Source organism: Cryptomeria japonica, chromosome 1 (assembly GCF_030272615.1).
Source record: "Cryptomeria japonica chromosome 1, Sugi_1.0, whole genome shotgun sequence".
Lineage (NCBI taxonomy): Eukaryota > Viridiplantae > Streptophyta > Pinopsida > Cupressales > Cupressaceae > Cryptomeria > Cryptomeria japonica.
Window position 1 is genome coordinate 290781926 of NC_081405.1, and position 14593 is coordinate 290796518.

Below are 14593 nucleotides of genomic sequence, written 5' to 3' on the forward strand. Positions count from 1 at the left end.
TCTGCTAAAATTTGCTAAAAATAAAGGAATAATAAAAATATAATTTTATATTTATTTTATTTTTATTATTGTATTTTCTTCGGTGATATTGTCGAGAACCAATAATACCCTTTGGCCCCTCACTCTTTCATACAGCATTTCGCATACCTGTAAATCGTATAAGAAAATACAAAACAGTTACACATTTTATGCAAAGAAAATTCAATCACGAAAGGAAGAACAACTTCCAAACAAGATGGAAAATATACGAAGTTCCTCACCTCCTCAATTGTCAGCGATTCGAGATGGACTTACTGCAATGAGTAAGATACTGCAGAGCGAGTTTTTTTGGCCTCTGCACTCTATTACCTTGCCATAAAAATTCGACAAACTATGACTGCAAAAAGCCTTTCCAAGTGTAGTTTTCCCCTTCCCCTGGCCCGGTATTCCATATAATCCTGCAATGCTGATTCCTCTTTTATTTGGACGAACAGTGTTGAAAGTATCTGTGAGCTCCTGCAACCAATAAATGTAATATATACCTGAGGGTATGCATATATATGCGTGAGAATCCAACATAAAAAATGAGTTATACAAAAGAAGTGAAGCGAAAGGGTTTTACCTGGCACATGCGTGCTGCTCGTTGCATGGCAGGAACATGATACATGATACCTTTGCAGGATTGGTGGAAATAAAGGAGAGATCACATGCGTCTGGAATTTGCATTCAGCAGCTCCCCTAGAAAGTAAAGCTTTATTTTCCTTTTCCCCGCTCACCCACAACATCTATAGCAAAAAACAACATCCTAGTGACGGGCGCAAAACAAGAATTTCAAAAATATAGCGAATGGGAAGGAGCAGGAGACATCTATGGAGATAGTATGTTATATTAAATAAAGTGAATCATATTTTTTTGTGTGTATGAAATGTTACTATTATTATCAAATTTTGAGTCCCCTCTATTAGAAAATAATGCATAACATATGTTAGTAAATAATTAAATAGTGCATAACCAAGTCCCATGTTTTATTCTTCCCCAAGGCATTCATTTTCTTTAATGCTATTTTCCATTTAGTGATTTTTAGTACCATCATTTCATTTTTAATAACAACTTGGTTCCCCTTTGGAAATCTAATATATAGAATAAACAAAATTATCATACATTTTAGGAGGATTTCTGACGAGATGGTTGTGGTATTTCTTCATTTTTTTTAATATTTTTTGTATCAACATCTTCATATTTATAGTCTTCTTCTTGTTCCCTATTCTCCATAGATGAATGAGTTTCCAATTGAGCTTGTTGATATTGTGGAACCTTTTTCCTATTTCAAATCAGTTTCTACAATGCCTAATTTATTATTTCCAATTGAGCTTGTTGATATTGTGGAACCTTTTTCCTATTTCAAATCAGTTTCTACAATGCCTAATTTATTATGCAATTCTCATCAAATACTACTTCCCTACTAATGGTGATTTTATGGGTAGTAGGATCCCACAATATATATACCTTAACTCCATCCCCATAACCAAAAAATATATATATTTCTTGGATTTGGGGTCCATTTAGTAGTTTTCAAATTTGAATATTAGTGACTGACCTAGGGGTTCAGCAGTTTGGAACTACATATTAGAAATCAAGGACATTATAACAAGACATGTAACATGGGAAATAGGAAATGGAGAATAGGCCTCCTTTTGAGTAGATTCTTGGAATAATTATAAAGCTTTAGAAAACTTCCCACATCTAGAGGATACAATGAGAGAAATTTTATTGAAGTGGGGTGCATGAGTGAAAGATTATGGGACAATAATAGAAAAAAATGGAATTAGGAGTTGTCAATGGAAATCCCTGGATAATCTGCAAGCTCCAAGAATACAAAAGAAAACCCTATCAAATCTTTTAGAAGAAAGATGGGTGATCCCCTCTAATGAACCAAACAGGATAAGATGGTGTAGTTAAAATTCGGGATCCTATAATGTAATCTTAGGTTATAGAATCAAAGAGATGGCCATAGTTAAAGACAACTAGCCATGTAGGCTATTGTGGAGTAAACATTGTCTTCCTAAAGCTAGGATCTTTTCTTGGCTAGAAATTCAAGGGAAGGTGCTCACAAAGGATTGCTTGGAAAGAATGGGAATTCAAGGAGCAAACATATGTGTCCTTTGCAAAACAAGTGAGGAAACTGTGGATCATTTATTTCTAGATTGCTCATACTCAAGGAAATGTTGGAATTCTCTTTTGGAAAAGTTAGATTTTCACTATCCCAAACCCCAACATCTTCTTACCTAGTTGCAAATTCGGGATGGAATGGGCAAGAAAGACCCATTTGGAATTCTATGGCAGGCTACTCCTTCGGTCATAATCTAGGAAATTTGGAAAGAAAGGTGTAGATGTATAAATCTGGCAACTTTCTTAAATAAATATTTAATATTTATTTTTTATTTATTTTTAATAAGTAAATAGTTGCAGAAGGGCACCACCCTTGTATTAATAAAAAAAAAAGAGAATACAAGACCTGATTTAGTGAGAGTAGTAGGGGGAAAGAACTTGGAAGAAAACCCCTTACCTTAGCTCTATTCCTTAAACAAAGAAAAACCAAAAATGAAGGCTGGATGAGTACAAGACATCAAATACCAACCTCTTGAAGGTAGATAACAGAGGCTTTAAAACAAAAATAGACAATAACAAATTTAGAGAAGCCGGAGAGAACAATGACAACCGGAGTCAAAGGGAGTCTTCAGAAGCACTATCCACAAGAGCATGAGCTGCATCTAGGACAATAGGGCATTCAGTCCCACAGTTCGAGTGAGCCATCGATTCTGCTTTCTCCCTAGGGAGTTGACAGTCATTTGGGAACCACTCCTCACCAAGCCCAAACCCCTAGTCATTACCAACCACCAAGTCTCCATTCTCCAAAATCCCAAAATCATCAGCACCCGCTAGCTCTTCACCACGAAGAAATTTTTCCCTCCATTTCAATGTGAAGCTGTTTTGGATGCCAACCACTTTAAGAAGGAATTCAATGTTCCTGGTAATGACAAGCTAGGTTGCTTGAAGAGTATCAAAGTCCAGGGAGTTAACAATCACAAGCTTCCTCACCTCCGCTCCATTGCATAAGGTCATATAGTAATTTTGGGGAAGCGAAATTTGTAGATTGGCATCAATATTATCCAATACAACATCAATCTCCCCCAAAAGGTGATGTTTAAACATCATTTGAGTTAACTATTTTTCTCTCTGCTTGCTAGTAGCCATGTATAATATCATTGCAAGGAAAAACGTCGGGATATCGACATTGGCTCTATACTTGTGATAAGCCATAAGGAATTCCTTTCCCAGAATCCTCTTAAGGCTGTGGAGAATAAGAGGATGTCAAGAGAAGAGGACCTCCTGCAAACGTCTGTCTATGATTTCGCCCAGGAAAGCCATCTGGCGACAAGTAGCTTCAAGGAGAATTGGGGTCTCCATAGCAAGTCACCAAGAAAAGAAAGCAACTATTTGATGGAAAAAAGAGGGAATTCCATTGTTAAATAGCAAGACATCAAACCAGAGAATACAACACCCTGCAAGTAGTTCATGCCAATTGAATACACACACGTGTGGAATGCCAGTGTCCAAACAACATTTGAGCCAAAGCTCGTCAACTTAATGTCGACCGACTTTAACCATCAAGTGATTATGAGCAAATATTGAAAGGATCTAGTCGTAACTAGATATTAATTAAAGTACACTTATATCCAAATGCCACGAGGCCCAAACTGGCACAAATCAATGATGATGGCAATGTGTCACATCTTGGTGACAAGAAGAAACCTTAATAGGATATCAAGTCAGTCAGTCGGTCTATCCACCAGAAGCCACGACCATTAGGTTGAGAAGGAGTAAAGCGGAAACTAGGGAGCAATGCATCGGTTTACACCACAACTAGTGATTAATGTAGAGAGAAACTTAATCGGAAGGAGAGAAGAGCACAACCAGCAAGAGACCCAACCAGAGAGCACCCCCCTCAATGAGATAGAGAGGATACCATGTCAACCGATGGAGGCAATACTACGTCACCAACCGGCCCAACAGAGAACCATCATCTGTAGAAGCCACTGTCGACAAACTCAAGCAAAAACCATCATTGCTTGGCAGGATAAGCATGCCATAACACCGGTGGAAGATCAGGGGGGGTCACCAATGGCTATTGCCAATTTAGAGAGTCTATCAGCCTCTCCATTACCTTCCCTATAGATGTGGCTAACCCAAAATTCATCAAAGGTGGCTAATAGCACCAAAATTGGTTGAAGCCATTGGTTAAGGTGCCAACTGGGGATGTTATTACAGTAGCTCACATTAACCATATTTAATGAGTCTGCACCCCAAGCTCGTTCCCTAAATGAAGACCTCTTAAAGCCACTCTGAATTTAGCTTCATTGTTGGTAGCAACTCCAATCTTTTCAGAGATTTCTTTTATACATAAACCATCGGAGTCCCTCAAAATACAACCAAAATTTCACCCCCACTCTTGGATTGACCTGATCCACTGTAGTTCTCAAGCCAAAAAGCGATGGAATGAGTATATTTGGAAGAGCCAGCTTAATCTTACAATCCCAGTCCATGTACAAATTCTTCTTTAATGATTTGGATTGAGCAGCCTCATTTAGGAGCTCAATCAAGTGGATCTCAATTTTCCCACAAAGAGACATTAAGCTCATCTCTTTACCCTGGAAGATTCTACGATTCCTTTCTTTCCAAATTTCCCAAATCAGAAGCGATGGTAGGATATTAAGAAAATCAGCAAAAATAGCCTTTTCTGACGGTTTAGGCCATTGTGAAAACCACTTATCTAGCCCTGATGGGAAGGGGCCAAAGATTCTCAATCTTCCCATGAAATGCCACCAACAGTGGCTAGAGAATTTGCAGTGGAGAAGTAGATGATCCGCAGTCTCTTCATGCTCTAGACATAGAGTGCATCTACTGGGTCCATTGATACCCATTGAATAGAGTCTTTCTTTAGTTAGGATCTTTTTTTGACAAAATGGAACCAGGCAAAAGAGCCTACTTTGGGAAGGAGGTGTCGATGCCAAAAAAGATTAACATGCCAATTTTTTTTGTCTATGGCTACTTCTTTCAATTTGTAACCAAAACATACTTTGTATTTACCATCAAAGGAACCGCACTACCTAATAATTTTCTTTTCAGGGGAAGGGAAAATAATCCTTTTGCTGAGAATGTTGGCAAACAAGTCTTTCTGATGCTAATCCAAGTCCAGGGGATCCAAGGAGTTCCATTTCCACTTAGCAATACCATTTTCTTGGATATCATAACCATAATCACGGATATTATGCCCCCAAAGGCGACAGGTTTCTACCATAATAGGTTGCAGTGAGGGATTGAGACATAAGGCATCTTCATCAGCCCAAGAGTCAATCCAAAAGGAGGCATCCCTACCATTCCTGACATCCTAGGTAACCTGATCACTTATTATTTCCCTGCTATCCACAATAAAATTCCAGATGGCCAAACCTCTGGGGGGGTTGTTTATAATGAGAATCCTTTTTGGCTCTAGGGAGTCCAGATATTTATGTTTCAGAAGCCTTGCCCATTTTTGCTTCCCACCACTACAAATTTCCCAAACCAATTTTGCACCCATAGATAAATTCATAATCAAGATTTGGCGAATGCCAGCACCCCCTGCCTTTTTTGGTTGGCAGATCTTTTTCCAAGCTACCAAAGAAAATTTCCCTTTGTCATCCGAACCATTCCAAAGGAATTTTCTCATTAGAGAGATCAATTCATCTTCAATTGCCATCGGTAATCTCAGGCAAGCCATGGAAAAAACCAGTAGCACAAAAAGGACCGATTTTATCATAGTGAGTTTACCAATAGAGGATAACCACCTGTCTTTCCAAATTGCAAGCTTTTATTTGCACTTATCAATAAGATGCTTCCAATAGTGAGATCTGTTACTGCCAATGAAGAGGGGGGATCCAAGAAATTTCCCTGGGAAGTTTGTAGCTCTGAGATTAAGAATCCTTGATAATACACCTTGCAAGTTAATCGGAGTATTGACAAAAAATACTTCAAATTTGAGCCAATTGATTTGCTGCCCAGAAGCCATATAGTAATCATCGAGGCATGATTTAATTGTTCTTGCCTCCCTCCTGCAAGCCGAACCAAACAAAATGGTATCATCGGCAAACTGCAAATGAGTCATTTTTTCAACCCCTGTTGCCACATTGACTCCAATTCAACGATCATCTTGTTGAAGAGCTCTTATTGATCGACCTAAGGCTTCAGCCATTATGATAAACAGAAATGGTGATATTGGATCACCTTGTCAAATTCCTCTTGTCGAGGAAAAGAAGCCATGAGATGAGTCATTAACCAAAGCAGAGAATTTGGAGTAGGATAGACAACTCGTGACCCATGTGATCCATTCCTTGCAAAAGACAAATTTATTAAGAACATCAAATAAGAAATCCCTGTTCACCATATCATAAGCTTTCAAAATATCCATTTTTAAAATCATACAGGAATCCTTGGTTTTCCTCACTGTGTGAAGCATTTCATGAGCAATGATAATGCCTTCCACAATGGATCTTCCAAGGGTAAAACCACTTTCAGTTAAAAGAGGGCCATCAAAAAGTTTTCTAGGTTAGATGAATGGAGGTGTTAGAAAATAGTGCATAACATAGGTTAGTAAATAATAAGTTAGTTAGTTAGTTATGTTATAGTAAATATAAATGATGATTAGTTAGCAAATTTTAGGAGAATTAGCAATTTTGTGATGGAATTTGTGGATAGAATTTATTATATAGGAGGTAAAAATATTTTTTTAGATCAAGAAGTATGCATTTTAAACAAATATATTAGAATTTCATATTGAGAAGTCTTGCATAATGTTATCTTATAGTATGAAAGTAAGTTGATATATATATCAAATATCATGATTTAAGTCAATGATCAAGGTAGATGATTATGCTTAATTTTCATTACGTGGCCCAAAAACATCCATGGCATTACAAAAATATCTAATCAACAAAAATAAATCTTCAAATGTTGTTTCATTAATTATTTTCTAGTATTCCTCTATATTTTATAGCAATGTACATTAATTTTATAATTTCATAAATTGTCACACTTATTTTGTATTGGTTTCAAGCTTTATGTCTATAATAGAAAGAACACTCAACCTTTGGTAAGCCACCTGATACCTAATTTTAAAGATCCTGCATTGGAGTTGAAAATATTATTAAGATAAGGTGACATTTAACATTCACTCTTAAGTCATTTTCATTTTTTTGTATTTTCCTTGGAAGATGAATTTGGACACCTAAGGAAATGATGGAGGAAATATTTTTTTGTAATTATTTATGACATCTTGTAATTACACTCATATATGATGCACACAGTCAATAATGAAAGAGATAAAGAATTATGGAACGACACTCCATTTCGGCATCCACTTTGGGAGTGGGGAATAGGTTGACTTGCATGTCTATTCATGTTGGCATATGTCATTTGCATGTCTTGGGAAGAGAAGGAAAAAAAAAAACAATACATTAAACCATGCTTGGAAAAATATTCCTCATCATTCAACACTTCTTTCTCTAGAGGAATCATGGGAGTAGTAGTAGCACAATGTACTAACTTAGAAAAACTCTTCATTTTATCAGAAGGGACACTCTTAGCACCAAAAAGTAGTAAGAAATATTCTCATAAGTAGATCTACATAGGAAGCATGTTGACTAGATCTACATGAGCCTTGGGGAGCAACAACACCCAAATATGTAAGAGACGAAGAGGGACCCAAAGCCAAAGCAATAAGCCCTAGAGCCTTGGAGCCCTCATAAATGAAGTCCTAACTATAGAAACCATATTACTAACATCAAGCCAAGAAACAACCTCACCAATAAATAATATTTACACCACCAAATCAACCCAGGGTAGATCTATAGAAAAAAAAAACATCCTAGCGAGGCGCGTAAAACAAGAATTTCAAAAATATAGTGAATGGGAAGGAGCAGGAGACATCTATTGAGATAGTATGTTATATTAAATAAAATGAATCATATTTTTTCTAAGAAAGGTTACTACTATTATCAAAATTTAAGTCCCCTCTATTAGAAAATAATGCATAACATATGTTAGTAAATAATTAAATAGTGGATAACCAAGTCCCATGTTTTATTCTTTCCCAAGGCATTCATTTTCTTCAATGATATTTTTCATTTGGTGATTTTTAGTACCATCATTTCATTTTTTATAACAACTTGGTTCCCCTTTATTAGAAATCTAATATATAGAATAAACAAAATTATCATACATTTTAAGAGGATTTTTGACTTGTGTTGATCTCCTTAGAGATGGTTGTGGTATTTCTTCATTTTCTTGAATATTTTTTGTATCAGCATCTTCATATTCATAGTCTTCTTCATTTTCCCTATTCTCCATAGATGAATGAGTTTCCAATTGAGCTTGTTGATATTGTGGAACCTTTTTCCTATTTCAAATCAGTTTCTACAATGCCTAATTTATTATAGAATTCTGATCAAATACTACTTCCCTGCTAATGATGATTTTATGGGTGGTAGGATCCCACAATATATATATATATATATATATATATATATATATATATATATATATATATATATATATATATATATATATATATATATATATATATATATATATATATATATATATATATATATATATATATATATATATATATATATATATATATATATACCTTAACTCCATCCCCATAACCAAAAAATATATATAGTTCTTGGATTTGGGGTCCATTTAGTAGTTTTCAAATTTGAATATTAGTGACCGACCTAGGGGTTCAACAGTTTGGAACTACATATTAGAAAGTGGGGACATTATAACAAGACATGTAACATAGGAAATAGGAAATGGAGAATAGGCCTCCTTTTGGGTAGATTCTTGCAATAATTATAAAGCTTTAGAAAACCTCCCACATCTAGAGGATACAAGGAGAGAAATTTTATTAAAGTGGGGTACACGAGTGAAAGATTATGGGACAATAATAGAAAAAATGGAATTAGGAGTTGGCAATGGAAATCCCCGAATAATCTACAAGCTCCAAGAATACAAAAGAAAACCCTATCAAATCTTGTAAAAGAAAGATGGGTTATCCCCTCTAATGAACCAGATAGGATAAGATGGTGTAGTTAAAAGTAGGGATCCTATAATGTAATCTTAGGTTATAGAATCAAAGAGAAGGCCATAGTTAAAAACAACTAGTCATGTAGGCTATTATGGAGTAAACATTGCCTCCCTAAAGATATGGTCTTTGTTTGGCTAAAAATTCAAGGGAAGATGCTCACCGATTGCTTGGAAAAAATGGGAATTCAAGGAGCAAATAGATGTATCCTTTGCAAAACAAGTGAGGAAATTGTGGCTCATTTATTTCTAGATTGCTCATACTCAAGGAAATGCTAAAATTCTTTTTTGGAAAAGTTAGATTTTCACTATCCCAAACCCCAACATCTACTTACCTAGTTTCAAATTTGGGATGGAATGGGCAAGAAAGACCTGTTTGGAATTCAATGGCAGGCTACTCCTTCGTCGTAATATACAAAATTTGGAAAGAAAGGAATAGGAGAATTTTTCAAGATAAGGAAATTCCAATGGAAATCTTAAATTAAAAAATGGAAGACCAAGTGGTGCAATTGGTAAATATAGCAGCAAGAGACAAAATGGAAAAGGGATTTATCTTCAGTTCATGGGATGATGTTATGATTAAAATTTTCAATGGCTTATCTATTCTCAAAAACTATCAAAAAGTGAGAATCAAGACCTTAAAAACTAGCAGAGAGAATACTAAATGCTCCCCTCCACAATAGGTTGGATTAAAATAAAATTTGATGGGGCAACAAGAGGTAACTTGGGTGAAGGGGGAATAGGGTGTATTTCTATAGATGAGAGAGGAATCATAATTGCCCTGGACTCAAAGTCTTTAAGGAATCACAATCAATAATATAGAAAAGATAAGAGTGGCTTTGCTAGGATTACAAATGGGTCCCAGAATTGGAGCAAAGAGAATTCACTTAAAAGGCAATTCCTAGATTGTAGTCAATGCAATTTGGAACAAGTCACCAATTGGTTGATGGCCAAATGGTTAATCCCAAGTCAAGACATAATCATGAAACTAGATGAATTTAGAGTTTCTCATATTTACAGGGAGGGGAACTATGAAGCAAAACTTCTGGAAAAGAATGCAGTTAGAATCAATTAATTCCCTACCAATTAATATTTTAAAAATTTAAATTTGACATTTGAAATTTATCATTAATGATTGACCGTTTAAATTAGATAAGAGGAAATTTGAATTTGAAACTTATCATTAATTTTGATGGGACTATATGTTAGTGGTTGAAGGAAACCTCGATGATGGGATGGTTGATAAAGTGTATGAATTTAACTGACACTTGGTTATCAAGTGACTAAATCGTTATTGTTAGTACCCAAGTGGTATTGGTCTATTTTTTTTTCCTTGAATTATTTGATTAGAGAGGGCTATGAAAAGATTTGGTTTACTCAATTTATTGGTAGGTGGAGTTGGTGCCAAATTTGGAGGTGATGAGATGGTTAAAAGCAACTAGGAATCATCATTAATTGAGGTGGCCTCCTCAAAACTTGATCAACCAAAAATCATGATGGAAAGGCTATGAGATGACAAATTGGCACTCTAAAATTAATGTGAGTCCTTAAGATGGATTTGAAGAAGATTAAACTATAGAAAAGGGTTGACAAAGTTTCGAGAAAGACATAGCTACAAAAAAATAGTGCGATCTTCTTAATAGATCAGAACTATCTGCCTGATGGACACTCTAATTTATTTGCTTGCTAAGAAGAGGCAAATGGCCTTTTTAGGAGAAATCATGGACAAGAGTCTAAACACCATTATGAGATATATGCACCCCTTAATAATATATGCAATCAAATCTGTATTGGTTGAGGAGTTTGTAAGGGCATATCACATGTATCGGTTTAATACAAACATTACTTCTATGTTTTTAGCCTTAGCATTAGACAAGGGTTTAAGTAAAGAATTGGATGGAAACCTATGCAAAGCTATCTTTAAGGTTTAGCTTCTGGGTGGATTGGAGGATGTATTGAGGAACTGTGTGGATTTATGGATTTCTCTACTTAAGGACTTTGATAAACAGGGGGAGGAAATCCCAAAATTGCCAATAATTCATTTGGATGATGAGATGGATTATCAGGACTACAAGGAGAAATCAATTCAAAGCCTAAACTTTCTTTTGAATTGGTAAATTATTGTTGTTAATCCAGCACCGGACTGGATTTCAAAATACGTTCAGATGGAAAGCATTGAGGAACAAATTCAAGGAATCAACATAGAAAGAGAAGTTCCTGCGGATGATGAAGAAGTGGAGTGTGATTTTGAAGGTTAAAAATGAAGTCTCCATCCCCGACACCTGTGGTTTGATATAATTTTTTACTTAGCTTTAGCATAATATGTATTCTTGTTAGGAATTTTGATGTATTGAGGTGATCTAAATTGGCTAGAAAATAATAGTTAGATTTGAATTTATAGAAATTTAGCTATTTTAAGCCAAAAATTATTTAGGCCTTAAGGTAATTTTGTAGTTTCTCAAATGGTTTGTATGCAGAAATAGATAGTTTAGATGTTTGCTCTAAGTGAGCGCAATTAGAAATATATGTATAAAAGGAAAATATTGTATTTTTAGCTGAAACTCTATGATAATGGTGTATATTTTATCTTATTAATGAAGGGGACTGGCCCTATCCAGTATTTTAATTATATATTAAAAAAATAGATTTTAACAAGTTCAAGGTTATCCAGATTGGGAATTTCACTAGAATTTAATTGAGTCCAACTTGATATCAAAGTCTGAGTAGTTTTTTTTCCTACACCCTACAAGTCTTCCAATGAAACTGAATGAGCAAAACCTTAATATTTTATAAAATAATGATTTTAAATTTCCCCCACAGGTGATGTGTGATAAATGGGACCATAGAAAAATTAACTATGGTTGTGGAGCTACATGATTTTGTAATGAGACACATAACACATGTTGTTTATATTGATGAGGCTAGTACTAAGCTTGAGGAGCATGCCCTATAGAGTGAGAAAGATGATCTGCACACTACAAATTATGCCCCATAGTATGAGTTTCATCATCATTCCATGCATTAGAGATTATGGTGATGACAAATGTCTTATTTGACGCAACATTTGATATTGAACTACACTTAATATTAAATAAAGATTTAATAATTTAGTTGATTTTAATAAATTAGTAAATATGTATCTATCAATTTATTTATCATTTAGTGATTTGATGTTGAACAAATGGATATTAAACCTTCAACATCCACACATGTTGGTGGTGGTAGTCTTATCAAATTCATTGATGTAAGTTTTGGTATTTTTATTTAAATAAGTGTAGGCTTCATTATTTTGGTAGGATAAGTTTTGTTTTGTTTTTAGTTGATGACTTCTTTAAGGTTTCTCATCATCTTTAGGAATCACTAAATAATAGAAATATGGTTATTGTCATACCAATATCATTTTAAAACATTTTCACTAATATATACATTCTTCTATAGATAAATAATTATGATTATGCATCTCATAAAGTTACATATCTAATTCAAGTATTTAGCCATCCATACATAAACAAGATGCTTAAAATGATCATAGTAAAATATCTTAGCATGATCATATAAGGACTTGGATACCTATAATTGTCATCCAAAACCATATTTAGGATTTAGCTTTCTGAAAGCTTGCTTATGAATATTATGCTTATATTTAGCCGATAGGCTATCACCTATGGGGGTACCCCGCCACTGGAAATTTGTCTCACGTTGTACCAGTTTGTTTTCCTGTTGTCGGATTATACTTAATCATTTTGTTTGTTGCCGGGAAATTTGTTTCTGTCAGTTGCCTCATGCTCTTGCGGGTTGGTATCAAAAGTCAAAATCATTTTTAAAACCGTTTCTCCTGCCTGGACGATCGAAAATTTCAAGGCCACCATGAAATCAAAGTGGGATTTTAATTGTTTTGCTTCTGGCAAGGAAAGTGAGATCGTAAAATCCTCTCTGTCGAAAAGGCATTCAAAACATGGCAGAAATCGTTGCCTTCCGATGTGAAGATTGATTCAGAGCACGAAGAAAGCCATGTGAAGGGTTGGCCTTTTGTGAAAAATGTTTTGTTTACTCACGGGGACAGCTGATTCATGTAGCATTTGTTTCTCCAAATGGCGATCGTTCAATGTCGGTTTCTGTCAAATCATAGGAAACCTATCAAATTCAGAGGACAAGGTCCAAATATACGAGTGATTCAGTTACAGCAAGTGATTAGATCCCATGACTGCAAGTTGATGTAAGAAAAGAAAATGGACATCCATTAAAGCAAAATTGAAGTAGTCACCGGTGAGGAGGGACCTCAAAGAGATCAATTCAGACCGGTCGGCAAGAATAAACACAACAAAAACACAAAGATGTGATGGAGGCAATGTAGAACGGATTGTTTTATTGCATGAAATTTGATTACATCCAACCGGTAACAACCGGGTTACAACATACCGGCTCACAGGCCTGGTACAATAGGTCACAACCAGGTTTTTGAATCTTAAGATCTATCTTCTACGCACAATCTAGCTACTTGATTCTCTCATTCATTCCATTCTAATGCATAATTACAAATATATATATTGATCCAAAGGATCAAGTTGGCCTAAGAGGGATCAAAACCCGAAGAACAAGACCTAACATGTAAAATAACAAGGTCGACCTCCGCCAAGAGATTCCTCTTAAAAATCCAAAGGATGAAACATAGATCATGGAAAAGGTTAGCCACATGCCAAGGAACATCGGAATCAATGCCCAAGGCTCCGCAAGCTTCGGAAGGGGTTCCGATAGATCACCATAATAGGTCCAGGCAACCGGTAACAAGAAACTGTCATGGAAACCAGTAGTGATATCTTGCCAGAAAATGATCCAAATATGATGTGGTCTTGAAGCAAGAAATATTATCAAGTCTTCAAGTAGAATCCAAATCCACAGGATCTGGTGAGCCAAAACCGAGACACACAGAAAGGAAAACTGAAACTACAACAAAAAGAAAAATAGAAAGGAAAATATTTTTGGTTGATGGAATATTGCTATGAACCGGGTATGCTCTTGCATCAGACATCTGGGGCTATTGAAATTTTTAGGGCCACAAGGAAACCAAGGCGGTCTACCTCTGCCTGAGAAATCCAAGATGAATATTCAACTAGTCTGTCCTTCCACTTCACAAGAAATTCCTTATACTGACTACTCCAAGTACTACGCCCAATCCTACTGTCCAAAATCTCTTCAATCTGGTCCGATAACTTTCGGGGTAACTGTTTCTCCATGTCTGTAACACTATTCACACTGAATTCTGGTTCATGATACTCACTTCATATGCATTTCCAGACCTGAACTTCCTCAAAATCCTGCAAGGTCCAAACTTCTTCATCTGCAACTTGTTATAAGTTCCAATTGGGAATCTCTCTTTTCTCAGATATACTATCACTTCATCACCAACTTCAAATTCCTTATGTCTCCTCTT